Here is a 14,143-nt window from a genome sequence, read left to right on the forward strand (position 1 = left end):
TTTATTGGCATATGATGGTGGAAAATAAGTATTTGGTCAATAACAAAAGTTTCTCAATACTTTGTTATATACCCTTTGTTGGCAATGACACAGGTCAAACGTTTTCTGTAAGTCTTCACAAGGTTTTCACACACTGTTGCTGGTATTATGGCCCATTCCTCCATGCAGATCTCCTCTAGAGCAGTGATGTTTTGGGGGCTGTCGCTGGGCAACACAGACTTTCAACTCCCTCCAAAGATTTTCTATGGGGTTGAGATCTGGAGACTGGCTAGGCCACTCCAGGACCTTGAAATGCTTCTTACGAAGCCACTCCTTCGTTGCCCGGGCGGTGTGTTTGGGATCATTGTCATGCTGAAAGACCCAGCCACGTTTCATCTTCAATGCCCTTGCTGATGGAAGGAGGGTTTCACTCAAAATCTCACGATACATGGCCCCATTCATTCTTTCCTTTACACGGATCAGTCGTCCTGGTCCCTTTGCAGAAAAACAGCCCCAAAGCATGATGTTTCCAACCCCATGCTTCACAGTAGGTATGGTGTTCTTTGGATGCAACTCAGCATTCTTTGTCCTCCAAACATGACGAGTTGAGTTTTTACCAAAAAGTTATATTTTGGTTTCATCTGACCATATGACATTCTCCCAATCCTCTTCTGGATCATCCAAATGCACTTCAGACGGGCCTGGACATGTACTGGCTTAAGCAGGGGGACACGTCTCGCACTGCAGGATTTGAGTCCCTGGCGGCGTAGTGTGTTACTGATGGTTGGCTTTGTTACTTTGGTCCCAGCTCTCAGCAGGTCATTCACTAGGTCCCCCCGTGTGGTTCTGGGATTTTTGCTCACCGTTCTTGTGATCATTTTGACCCCACGGGGTGAGATCTTGCATGGAGCCCCAGATCGAGGGAGATTATCAGTGGTCTTGTATGTCTTCCATTTCCTAATAATTGCTCCCACAGTTGATTTCTTCAAACCAAGCTGCTTACCTGTTGCAGATTCAGTCTTCCCAGCCTGGTGCAGGTCTACAATTTTGTTTTTGGTGTCCTTTGACAGCTCTTTGGTCTTGGCCATTGTGAAGTTTGGAGTGTGACTGTTTGAGGTTGTGGACAGGTGTCTTTTATACTGATAACAAGTTCAAACAGGTGCCATTAATACAGGTAACGAGTGGAGGACAGAGGAGCCTCTTAAAGAAGAAGTTACAGGTCTGTGAGAGCCAGAAATCTTGCTTGTTTGTAGGTGACCAAATACTTATTTTCCACCATAATTTGCAAATAAATTAATTAAAAATCCTACAATGGGATTTTCTGGATTTTTTTTCCTCAATTTGTCTGTCATAGTTGACGTGTACCTATGATGAAAATTACAGGCCTCTCTCATCTTTTTAAGTGGGAGAACTTGCACAATTGGTGGCTGACTAAATACTTTTTTGCCCCACTGTATGTTTCCCATGCCAATAAAGCCCTTAAATTGAATTGAATTGAATTGAATTGAATTGAATTGAATTGAATTGAGAGAGAGAGAGAGAGAGAGGAGATAGAGAGAGAGAGAGAGAGAGAGAGAGAGAGAGAGAGAGAGAGAGAGAGAGAGAGAGAGAGAGAGAGAGAGAGAGAGAGAGACAGAGAGCGAGAGAGAGAGAGAGAGAGAGAGAGAGAGAGAGAGAGAGAGAGAGAGAGAGAGAGAGAGAGAGAGAGAGAGAGAGAGAGAGAGAGAGAGAGAGAGAGAGAGAGAGAGAGAGAGAGAGAGACTCAGTTTAATAAACATTCTCCATAAAACACCCAGGGGATGCCAGTAACTCCCCATCTACCATGTTCCATGCAAAGTCAGCAGTTCCATCCATACAGTAGTGCAACAGTATCTATATGGGTGTTCAGTGGACTCTCTGTCCACAAGAGTGGAGGCTGCTGAGGGGAGGACGGCTCATAATAATGGCTGGAACGGAGCCAATGGAATGGCATCAAACACATGTGTTTGATGTATTTGATACCATTCCACTTATTCCACCCCCTTATTACCACAAGCCCGTCCTCCCCAATTAAGGTGCAACCAACCTCCTGTGGTCTGCTGTTTTTATATCCATGTTTTTCAGATACAGAGCAACAAAACCTCAAGGGCATGCACAACTGGATACCTAAACCTGGTAAATCAATCAACTGTGTTGAGATTTATCCTATAATATACTGTGGTTGATTACTTATTCAATTCACTTGATTAAAATGTCCAAATTGATTAAAACTCAACGTTATCTTAAATTCTATGGGTGTGAATATGCAAATGCTATTTTTTTCCAGTATGCAAATGTAACTATAATTGGACTGGCATACACACAGTTGTGGTTGTGGCCTCAAATCATTGGAAGAGTAAATTAAATATTACGTTTGTATTCATCAAAATACTGTTAGCTTTATAATGCTCCAATATTTGGCAGTGAGCTGTTGCACAAATATTTCAAATGGAGTTGACTGTCTCTTTAAAAGCATTGGTACGTTCTAATCCCGCCCTTCGACGCGTTAAACCAACCCTCTGCAATGACACATTACGAATTGGTCTTCTGCAGGTGGTCCAATCGCAAACCGGCTGGCAATTTCAGGGTACAAGGGGCATATTTATTATGCCAATTCTGTTGAAAAATGTTTCTTAAACGGAAGCAAACTGAACGAAACGGGGAAGGACCTACCTGAATTTGTCCAATAGAAACTCTCGTTTTCGTTGGACTGATGATTACACCACAGTCTCGTAAAGTAGGTGATAGGCGTTTGCATCGATACAACTGAAGAGAAAGCAGTAACAAGTAATATCGTGTGTCGGATCAGTGGAACAACAGCGAGCAAACAGAACGGATGGAACGTACGAGCAACAGTGTTCAACTATTAGATAAGCAGTTTGATCAACTGTCTCCAGCGCTGGATCCGCTACGTTAGGTGGGTGGTTATATTGTTTCAAGTGAAAGACTGCGACGGTGTAGCGATGTACCTCTGTTTTCCTCTTCTCTTCCGGCGTCAGCGGCTGTCTAGCTAGTAGGTTACCTCTACACATTTTGAGCATAACCAATTTGGAAGTCTTTATGAAAAGCCGCCCGTCAACGTCGTTTTAGCTCAGACATTTCTATAATTAGTGAATCTGTGAAATACGCTGATAGCTTTGCATTATTTTAGAATGTTTTGGCACGTGCCACCCGGTGTATGAAGGCGGAAAATGAATCATGCATCTTGGCACAACAATAACCATGATCTGTCAAGCCCATGTCAAATAGACAACTACATTTATCGAGTCTTGTGTCTCCGTGTTGGCAGTTATGTTTCCGTGTTTTAACCAGATTCTTTTTTAGCCTATCAATAAATGCTATTACATTGAAATCAACTGTAACTGTTTATGTGCGCACAACTAAAACAGCAAATGTTGCTGATATTGGCGTCTCCTATGTATCTGTAGCGGGGGGTTTGAGTGAACAGAAGACTGACATAGCAACCGTAGTTAAAATCACGTCGTCAGTCTTTTACCTTGGATATGTCCACATCAGATGATATCCTGTATGTAGACTATTGATGTGGAATACCTACTGGTCAACAGGGCATAGGAAATATTGGACGGAATTATGCAAACGAGCTTGACCTCCAGGACTATGTGTAGCCTAATTGCTCGAGACAATATTACGAGTCTCGGCAACCAGCCATGAAGTAGGTCTACCTCAGATATTTTGCCATCAGCTGCCTGTAATAACCATAACTGAAGGGAATGGGCCTAACATTTAACGTATTAAATGTATTTCCCACTGCAGGCCATTCCTACAGCTGTTGACAACTTATGATCTTCTCTGTGTCATGTTGAAAATAAATGATGATGACAGATAGGCTATTTGGCATATGCATCAAAGGATCCTCCAGTTTTACTCTCTACTAGCAACAGCCAAAGACAGGGAGGGAGAGGATGGTAGGATGTCTTTGTCTGGTATAGAATACATATTATTAATATTACATCACATTTTGAACCCCATGGCTGTTATAGCAATGGAGGTGTTGGTAGAAAGTGGTTGATATTAGTTTCATAGAAATAGAACGAGTACGCTCTAATCTAACGAGTACGCTGTCCTGTTTCTGTCCTGTTTCTGTCCTGTTTCTATTATGTGTTTTATTCATATTCTGGTGACACCCCACAGCCCACCCCTCAGCCCACCCCACACCCCACCCCCCACCCCACCCCACAGCCCACCCCACCCCACAGCCCACAGCGCACCCCACAGCCCACCCCACCCCAGCCCACCCCACACCCCACCCCCCCACCCCACACCCCACCCCCCCCACCCCACACCCCACACCCCACCACAGCCCACCCCCACCCCACAGCCCACCCCACCCCACCCCCCCACCCCACCCCCCCACCCCACAGCCCACCCCACAGCCCACCCCACAGCCCACCCCACAGCCCACCCCACCCCACCCCCACAGCCCACCCCCCCACCCCACCCCACAGCCCACCCCACACCCACAGCCCACCCCCACCCCACAGCCCACCCCACACCCCACCCCCACACCCCACAGCCCACCCCACAGCCCACCCCACAGCCCACCCCACCCCACAGCCCACCCCACAGCCCACCCCACAGCCCACCCCACAGCCCACCCCACAGCCCACCCCACAGCCCACCCCACCCCACCCCACAGCCCACCCCCCCACCCCACCCCCACAGCCCACCCCCACCACCCCACAGCCCACCCCACCCCACAGCCCACAGCCCACCCCACACCCCACCCCACCCCACAGCCCACCCCACCCCACAGCCCACCCCACCACACAGCCCACAGCCCACAGCCCACCCCACAGCCCAGCCCACAGCCCACCCCACAGCCCACCCCACAGCCCAGCCCCCAGCCCACCCCACAGCCCACCCCACCCCAGCCCACCCCCCACCACAGCCCACCCCCCACCACAGCCCACCCCACCCCACAGCCCACCCCACAGCCCACCCCACAGCCCACCACACCCCACACCCCACCACAGCCCACCCCACAGCCCACCCCACACATCTGTTCCCGCAGGTGGTCCGTCTACAAACACAGTCCAATTAGTGTCAGGATGTGTCGCAAATGTAATTGAATATTGTTTTTTTATTTAACTAGGCAAGTCAGTTAAGAACAAATACTTATTTACAATGACGGCCTACCAAAAGGTAAAAGGCCTCCTGCGGGGACGGGGGCTGGGATAAAAATAAATATATATATATATATATATATACACACTTCTCAAAAAAATAAAGGGAACACTATAATAACACATCCTAGATCTGAATGAATGAAATAATCTTATTAAATACTTTTTTCTTTACATAGTTGAATGTGCTGACAACAAAATCACACAAAAATTATCAATGGAAATCAAATTTATCAACCCATGGAGGTCTGGATTTGGAGTCACCCTCAAAATTAAAGCGGAAAACCACACTACAGGCTGATTCAACTTTGATGTAATGTCCTTAAAACAAGTCAAAATGAGGCTCAGTAGTGTGTGTGGCCTCTACGTGCCTGTATGACCTCCCTACAACGCCTGGCCTGGGCATGCTCCTGATGAGGTGGCGGATGGTCTCCTGAGGGATCTCCTCCCAGACCTGGACTAAAGCATCCGTCAACTCCTGGACAGTCTGTGGTGCAACGTGGCGTTGGTGGATGGAGCGAGACATGATGTCCCAGATGTGCTCAATTGGATTCAGGTCTGGGGAACGGGCGGGCCAGTCCATAGCATCAATGCCTTCCTCTTGCAGGAACTGCTGACACACTCCACCCACATGAGGTCTAGCATTGTCTTGCATTAGGAGGAACCCAGGGCCAACCGCACCAGCATATGGTCTCACAAGGGGTCTGAGGATCTCATCTCGGTACCTAATGGCAGTCAGGCTACCTCTGGCGAGCACATGGAGGGCTGTGCGGCCCCTAAAGAAATGCCACCCCACACCATGACTGACCCACCGCCAAACCGGTCATGCTGGAGGATGTTGCAGGCAGCAGAACGTTCTCCACGGCGTCTCCAGACTCTGTCACGTCTGTCACGTGCTCAGTGTGAACCTGCTTTCATCTGTGAAGAGCACAGGGCGCCAGTGGCGAATTTGCCAATCTTGGTGTTCTCTGGCAAATGCCAAACGTCCTGCACGGTGTTGGGCTGTAAGCACAACCTCACCTGTGGACGTCGGGCCCTCATACCACCCTCATGGAGTCTGTTTCTGACCGTTTGAGCAGACACATGCACATTTGTGGCCTGCTGGAGGTCATTTTGCAGGGCTCTGGCAGTGCTCCTCCTGCTCCTCCTTGCACAAAGGTGGAGGTAGCAGTCCTGCTGCTGGGTTGTTGCCCTCCTACGGCCTCCTCCACGTCTCCTGATGTACTGGCCTGTCTCCTGGTAGCGCCTCCATGCTCTGGACACTACGCTGACAGACACAGCAAACCTTCTTGCCACAGCTCGCATTGATGTGTAATCCTGGATGACCTGCACTACCTGAGCCACTTGTGTGGGTTGTAGACTCCGTCTCATGCTACCACTAGAGTGAAAGCACCGCCAGCATTCAAAAGTGACCAAAACATCAGCCAGGAAGCATAGGAACTGAGAAGTGGTCTGTGGTCACCACCTGCAAAACCAGTCCTTTATTGGGGGTGTCTTGCTAATTGCCTATAATTTCCACCTGTTGTCTATTCCATTTGCACAACAGCATGTGACATTTATTGTCAATCAGTGTTGCTTCCTAAGTGGACAGTTTGATTTCACAGAAGTGTGATTGACTTGGAGTTACATTGTGTTGTTTAAGTGTTCCCTTAAAAAATTTTGAGCAGTGTGTATATATGTGTATATATATATATATATATATATATATATATATATATATATATATATATATAATGACAAAGCACACATCACGACAAGAGAGACAACACTACATAAAGAGAGACCTAAGACCACAACATAGCATGGCAGAAACAGGACATGAGAACAACACGGCAGCAGCACAACATGGTAGCAGAACAACACGGCAGCAGAACAACATGGTAGCAGTAAGTCGCTCTGGATAAGAGCGTCAGCAGAACAACATGGCAGCAGTAAGTCGCTCTGGATAAGAGCGTCAGCAGAACAACATGGCAGCAGGAAGTCGCTCTGGATAAGAGCGTCAGCAGAACAACATGGTAGCAGGAAGTCGCTCTGGATAAGAGCGTCAGCAGAACAACATGGTAGCAGGAAGTCGCTCTGGATAAGAGCGTCAGCTAAATGACTGAAAATGTAAAAATATAGCAGCACAAGACATGGTACAAACATGATTGGGCAACAGACAACAGCACAAAGGGCAAGAAGGTAGAGACGACAATACGTCACGCGAAGCACCCACAATATGTCAGTAAGAGAGTCCATGACTGAGTCTTTGAATGAAGAGATGGAGATAAAACTGTCCAGTTTGACTGTGTTTTTTGTTGTTGTTGTTGCTAATTCCAGTCGCTAGCTGCAGCAAATGACACCCTGTTCCCTTCTTAGTGCACTACTTTTGACCGGAGCCTGGTAGGAGCTAGTGCACTATATATGAAATAGGGTGCATTTTACAGTGCTTGACTTGGGACTGAAGAGGTGCAGGAGCTGTCTTTTTCCAAGTCGGTCCATTAGACTATGTTCACAGAAATTCCCTCTCTGTCATCCTCTCCCCCTCTCTGTCATCCTCTCCCCCTCTCTGTCATCCTCTCCCCCTCATCCTCTCCCCCTCTCTGTCATCCTCTCTCCCTCTCTGTCATCATAGTCCTTTATTATTGTTCTGCTTAGTCATGCATCTGTCCCTTGTTAACCACTCTATCCTGTCCTTATGTTTTTTAAGCATGTCATGGTGTGATTATGCTGTTAAGGGTTTATACACATTTTGACTAATGGAATTGCATGACTTTTTCCATGACTTCTCCTTGACTTTTAACCAAATATCCAATACCAATAATTGGTGGCATCTCTATGGCTGTGTTTAGACAAGCAGCCCAATTCTGATATTGTTTTCCACTAATTGGTATTTTGACCAATCACATCAGATCTTCTCACAGAATATCTTTTTCCAGAGCTTATCTGATTGGTCAAAGGACTAATTAGTGAAAAAAATTTATTATCAGAATTGGTCTGCCTGTGTAAATGCAGTCAAAGTAGCCTACATGGAAAAAGTCAGGATAAATGTAGTATTGACACTAGAAGGCTGCTGCTCTCTGACCCCATGTAGCCTACCATCTCCTGCCGTTGTGCCCTTGATCAAGGCACTTAACCTCCCACAAAGTAGAATAACCGCACTGCTAGGCTACTGTATAAAACACATGTGGTCAACCCTCCATCTGGAGAGCTGCTGGGTGTGTCTCCTTACCAAGGTCCTGTTGAGCCTCCATCTGGAGAGCTGCTGGGTGTGTCTCCTTACCAAGGTCCTGTTGAGCCTCCATCTGGAGAGCTGCTGGGTGTGTCTCCTTACCAAGGTCCTGTTGAGCCTCCATCTGGAGAGCTGCTGGGTGTGTCTCCTTACCAAGGTCCTGTTGAGCCTCCATCTGGAGAGCTGCTGGGTGTGTCTCCTTACCAAGGTCCTGTTGAGCCTCCATCTGGAGAGCTGCTGGGTGTGTCTCCTTACCAAGGTCCTGTTGAGCCTCCATCTGGAGAGCTGCTGGGTGTGTCTCCTTACCAAGGTCCTGTTGAGCCTCCATCTGGAGAGCTGCTGGGTGTGTCTCCTTACCAAGGTCCTGTTGAGCCTCCATCTGGAGAGCTGCTGGGGTGTGTCTCCTTACCAAGGTCCTGTTGAGCCTCCATCTGGAGAGCTGCTGGGTGTGTCTCCTTACCAAGGTCCTGTTGAGCCTCCATCTGGAGAGCTGCTGGGTGTGTCTCCTTACCAAGGTCCTGTTGAGCCTCCATCTGGAGAGCTGCTGGGTGTGTCTGCTTACCAAGGTCCTGTTGAGCCTCCATCTGGAGAGCTGCTGGGTGTGTCTCCTTACCAAGGTCCTGTTGAGCCTCCATCTGGAGAGCTGCTGGGTGTGTCTTGCTTACCAAGGTCCTGTTGAGCCTCCATCTGGAGAGCTGCTGGGTGTGTCTCCTTACCAAGGTCCTGTTGAGCCTCCATCTGGAGAGCTGCTGGGTGTGTCTGCTTACCAAGGTCCTGTTGAGCAGCAGATGTGGTGTGTTAGAGCGGGACTCCTGGAGGATGGTGGGCCACCCTTTAATATACAATATTACAACCAAATACTTTTTATATACAATTATTCCCTCATTCAATGAATCTGGGATAAAAATGGATGAGGCAGGCTACTTCAAAGCTAAGACATGTTTATCTGTAACCTTTTTTATAAGGCTAAAATATTCATATTTCAGGGGATATCTATGCACAGCATGGAACATTATTTGTCAATTAGGCGATTAGAATATTTTTTTTACGTTGTCGAAACGACATGGCTAGCCTACTGTTTTAATAGAGAGGAATGCCAGCTTTCCTATTACGGCACACACACAGAGAAAGAAGACGTCGACGACATTAACACTTATAGTTTAACTGGCGAGATAGCTTGAAGTATGGCTAGTTTATGTTTAGAATTGGCTATATAGTCTATCATTATTCTATAGGCTACCTGCTGTCTCCTCCCCCACCTCAGGCAACGGCCCCCTGGCACACACACACAGAGGTGATGTACAGCACACACACACAGAGGTGATGTACAGCACACACACACAGAGGTGATGTACAGCACACACAGAGGTGATGTACAGCACACACAGAGGTGATGTACAGCACACACAGAGGTGCTGAAGGGTAGGCATAATTCTGATCGTGGCGGCTGTGTAAATTTTTATTGTTCATATATTTTAAAACACAATATAAAAATTCCATGCCTTTTCCAGGATTTTCATGACCGTAAGAACCCTCGTTTGACAACATTCAAGCTTGCGTTTTCTCAATCTGTGCATTCTCAAACTCGAACGGTCTACGCATACACCGGATTCACACAGACAAATAAACTACAACCAAGAGGGAATCAGGATGTGAATGTCTCCATCGCTATTCAGATCCCGCCTTCGTTCTGCTTTGATCAACCTTTTTTGACGCTGTGTGTGAATCCGGGCGGGTGATGGGGCCACTTTTTTTTAAAATTTTATTTCTTTTTTTTATAGAGGAGCCGGTACGCAGTTTCCCCCAAAATAATTTGAAGTGCCGGCCCGGCTCCGGCCCAAGTCAACCTCTGTCTGAGCTCTGTGCTACTCTGCTTTTCACAGCTGCACGAGGGTGATTGATAATGGCAGACCTTGGCTGTTACCCCACTCTCCGAGGGTGTCTCGGGGGGAGAGTTGGGATATGCAAAGACAACACATTTCCAATTCACACATGCGTATTAAAACACACAAATATAAACACCCACCATATTATTAGTACTATTATTCTGTCTATATAGGGAATAGGGTGCCATTCTCTGGTCTAAAGTAGTGCACTATATAGGGAATAGGGTGCCATTCTCTAGTCTAAAGTAGTGCACTATATAGGGAATAGGGTGCCATTCTCTGGTCTAAAGTAGTGCACTATATAGGGAATAGGGTGCCATTCTCTGGTCTAAAGTAGTGCACTATATAGGGAATAGGGTGCCATTCTCTGGTCTAAAGTAGTGCACTATATAGGGAATAGGGTGCCATTCTCTGGTCTAAAGTAGTGCACTATATAGGGAATAGGGTGCCATTCTCTGGTCTAAAGTAGTGCACTATATAGGGAATAGGGTGCCATTCTCTAGTCTAAAGTAGTGCACTATATAGGGAATAGGGTGCCATTCTCTGGTCTAAAGTAGTGCACTATATAGGAATAGGGTGCCATTCTCTGGTCTAAAGTAGTGCACTATATAGGAATAGGGTGCCATTCTCTAGTCTAAAGTAGTGCACTATATAGGGAATAGGGTGCCATTCTCTGGTCTAAAGTAGTGCACTATATGGGAATAGGGTGCCATTCTCTGGTCTAAAGTAGTGCACTATATAGGGAATAGGGTGCCATTCTCTGGTCTAAAGTAGTGCACTATATAGGGAATAGGGTGCCATTCTCTGGTCTAAAGTAGTGCACTATATAGGAATAGGGTGCCATTCTCTGGTCTAAAGTAGTGCACTATATAGGGAATAGGGTGCCATTCTCTGGTCTAAAGTAGTGCACTATATAGGGAATAGGGTGCCATTCTCTGGTCTAAAGTAGTGCACTATATAGGGAATAGGGTGCCATTCTCTGGTCTAAAGTAGTGCACTATATAGGGAATAGGGTGCCATTCTCTGGTCTAAAGTAGTGCACTATATAGGGAATAGGGTGCCATTCTCTGGTCTAAAGTAGTGCACTATATAGGGAATAGGGTGCCATTCTCTGGTCTAAAGTAGTGCACTAGATAGGGAATAGGGTGCCATTCTCTGGTCTAAAGTAGTGCACTATATAGGGAATAGGGTGCCATTCTCTGGTCTAAAGTAGTGCACTAGATGGGAATAGGGTGCCATTCTCTAGTCTAAAGTAGTGCACTATATAGGGAATAGGGTGCCATTCTCTGGTCTAAAGTAGTGCACTATATAGGGAATAGGGTGCCATTCTCTAGTCTAAAGTAGTGCACTATATAGGGAACAGGGTGCCATTCTCTGGTCTAAAGTAGTGCACTATAGAGGAATAGGGTGCCATTCTCTGGTCTAAAGTAGTGCACTATATAGGGAATAGGGTGCCATTCTCTGGTCTAAAGTAGTGCACTATGGGGAATAGGGTGCCATTCTCTGGTCTAAAGTAGTGCACTATATAGGAATAGGGTGCCATTCTCTGGTCTAAAGTAGTGCACTATATAGGGAATAGGGTGCCATTCTCTGGTCTAAAGTAGTGCGCTATATAGGGAATAGGGTGCCATTCTCTAGTCTAAAGTAGTGCACTATATAGGGAATAGGGTGCCATTCTCTGGTCTAAAGTAGTGCACTATATAGGGAATAGGGTGCCATTCTCTAGTCTAAAGTAGTGCACTATATAGGGAATAGGGTGCCATTCTCTAGTCTAAAGTAGTGCACTATATAGGGAATAGGGTGCCATTCTCTAGTCTAAAGTAGTGCACTATATAGGGAATAGGGTTCCATTCTCTGGTCTAAAGTAGTGCACTAGATGGGGAATAGGGTGCCATTCTCTGGTCTAAAGTAGTGCACTATATAGGGAATAGGGTGCCATTCTCTGGTCTAAAGTAGTGCACTATATAGGGAATAGGGTGCCATTCTCTAGTCTAAAGTAGTGCACTATATAGGGAACAGGGTGCCATTCTCTGGTCTAAAGTAGTGCACTATATAGGGAATAGGGTGCCATTCTCTAGTCTAAAGTAGTGCACTATATAGGGAACAGGGTGCCATTCTCTGGTCTAAAGTAGTGCACTATGGGGAATAGGGTGCCATTCTCTGGTCTAAAGTAGTGCACTATATAGGGAATAGGGTGCCATTCTCTGGTCTAAAGTAGTGCACTAGATGGGGAATAGGGTGCCATTCTCTGGTCTAAAGTAGTGCACTATATAGGGAATAGGGTGCCATTCTCTGGTCTAAAGTAGTGCACTATATAGGGAATAGGGTGCCATTCTCTGGTCTAAAGTAGTGCACTATATAGGGAATAGGGTGCCATTCTCTGGTCTAAAGTAGTGCACTATATAGGGAATAGGGTTCCATTCTCTGGTCTAAAGTAGTGCACTAGATGGGGAATAGGGTGCCATTCTCTGGTCTAAAGTAGTGCACTATATAGGGAATAGGGTGCCATTCTCTGGTCTAAAGTAGTGCACTATATAGGGAATAGGGTGCCATTCTCTAGTTTAAAGTAGTGCACTATATAGGGAATAGGGTGCCATTCTCTGGTCTAAAGTAGTGCACTATATAGGGAATAGGGTGCCATTCTCTAGTCTAAAGTAGTGCACTATATAGGGAACAGGGTGCCATTCTCTGGTCTAAAGTAGTGCACTATGGGGAATAGGGTGCCATTCTCTGGTCTAAAGTAGTGCACTATATAGGGAATAGGGTGCCATTCTCTGGTCTAAAGTAGTGCACTATATAGGGAATAGGGTGCCATTCTCTGGTCTAAAGTAGTGCGCTATATAGGGAATAGGGTGCCATTCTCTAGTCTAAAGTAGTGCACTATATAGGGAATAGGGTGCCATTCTCTGGTCTAAAGTAGTGCACTATATAGGGAATAGGGTGCCATTCTCTAGTCTAAAGTAGTGCACTATATAGGGAATAGGGTGCCATTCTCTAGTCTAAAGTAGTGCACTATATAGGGAATAGGGTGCCATTCTCTAGTCTAAAGTAGTGCACTATATAGGGAATAGGGTTCCATTCTCTGGTCTAAAGTAGTGCACTAGATGGGGAATAGGGTGCCATTCTCTGGTCTAAAGTAGTGCACTATATAGGGAATAGGGTGCCATTCTCTGGTCTAAAGTAGTGCACTATATAGGGAATAGGGTGCCATTCTCTAGTCTAAAGTAGTGCACTATATAGGGAACAGGGTGCCATTCTCTGGTCTAAAGTAGTGCACTATATAGGAATAGGGTGCCATTCTCTAGTCTAAAGTAGTGCACTATATAGGGAACAGGGTGCCATTCTCTGGTCTAAAGTAGTGCACTATGGGGAATAGGGTGCCATTCTCTGGTCTAAAGTAGTGCACTATATAGGGAATAGGGTGCCATTCTCTGGTCTAAAGTAGTGCACTAGATGGGGAATAGGGTGCCATTCTCTGGTCTAAAGTAGTGCACTATATAGGGAATAGGGTGCCATTCTCTGGTCTAAAGTAGTGCACTATATAGGGAATAGGGTGCCATTCTCTGGTCTAAAGTAGTGCACTATATAGGGAATAGGGTGCCATTTGGGACGCTGGGGCCACTCTGTTCTGCTCCTTTTTCTGGTCTGTGAAGTCCGTATCACCCCTGCCGCTAACAGATGATATGATCACATTATTTTGTACGCTGTTTTGTAAATACCTCTCTTAGCTACCTGCCCACGGATGTGTGTTCATCCTGTTTAGTTGACTAACATCACTGATATATGATGTCCACCCACACACCACTGCTGCATCCAGGCTGACACTGCATCATCCTCTATTCATTGGCAGGTTTATATCATGTCCATGTATTCTAGCCATTGAGCTTTACTGATTTTGTAGTTTT

General features: G+C 46.3%; 1 protein-coding gene across 2 annotated transcripts in view; it reads left to right on the plus strand.

Moving 5' to 3' along the window:
* The first annotated feature begins 2,547 nt into the window (after positions 1–2,547).
* Positions 2,548–14,143, plus strand: part of LOC121567676 (protein-tyrosine sulfotransferase 1) — a 95,796-nt gene continuing 84,200 nt past the window's right edge. For both annotated transcript variants that reach the window (XM_041877887.2, XM_041877888.2), the window contains exon 1: positions 2,548–2,914. The gene's annotated coding sequence lies outside the window, so the exon portion shown is untranslated. The remainder of the gene's footprint in view (positions 2,915–14,143) is intronic.

This window comes from Coregonus clupeaformis, chromosome 6, assembly GCF_020615455.1.
Source record: "Coregonus clupeaformis isolate EN_2021a chromosome 6, ASM2061545v1, whole genome shotgun sequence".
NCBI classification, from domain to species: domain Eukaryota; kingdom Metazoa; phylum Chordata; class Actinopteri; order Salmoniformes; family Salmonidae; genus Coregonus; species Coregonus clupeaformis.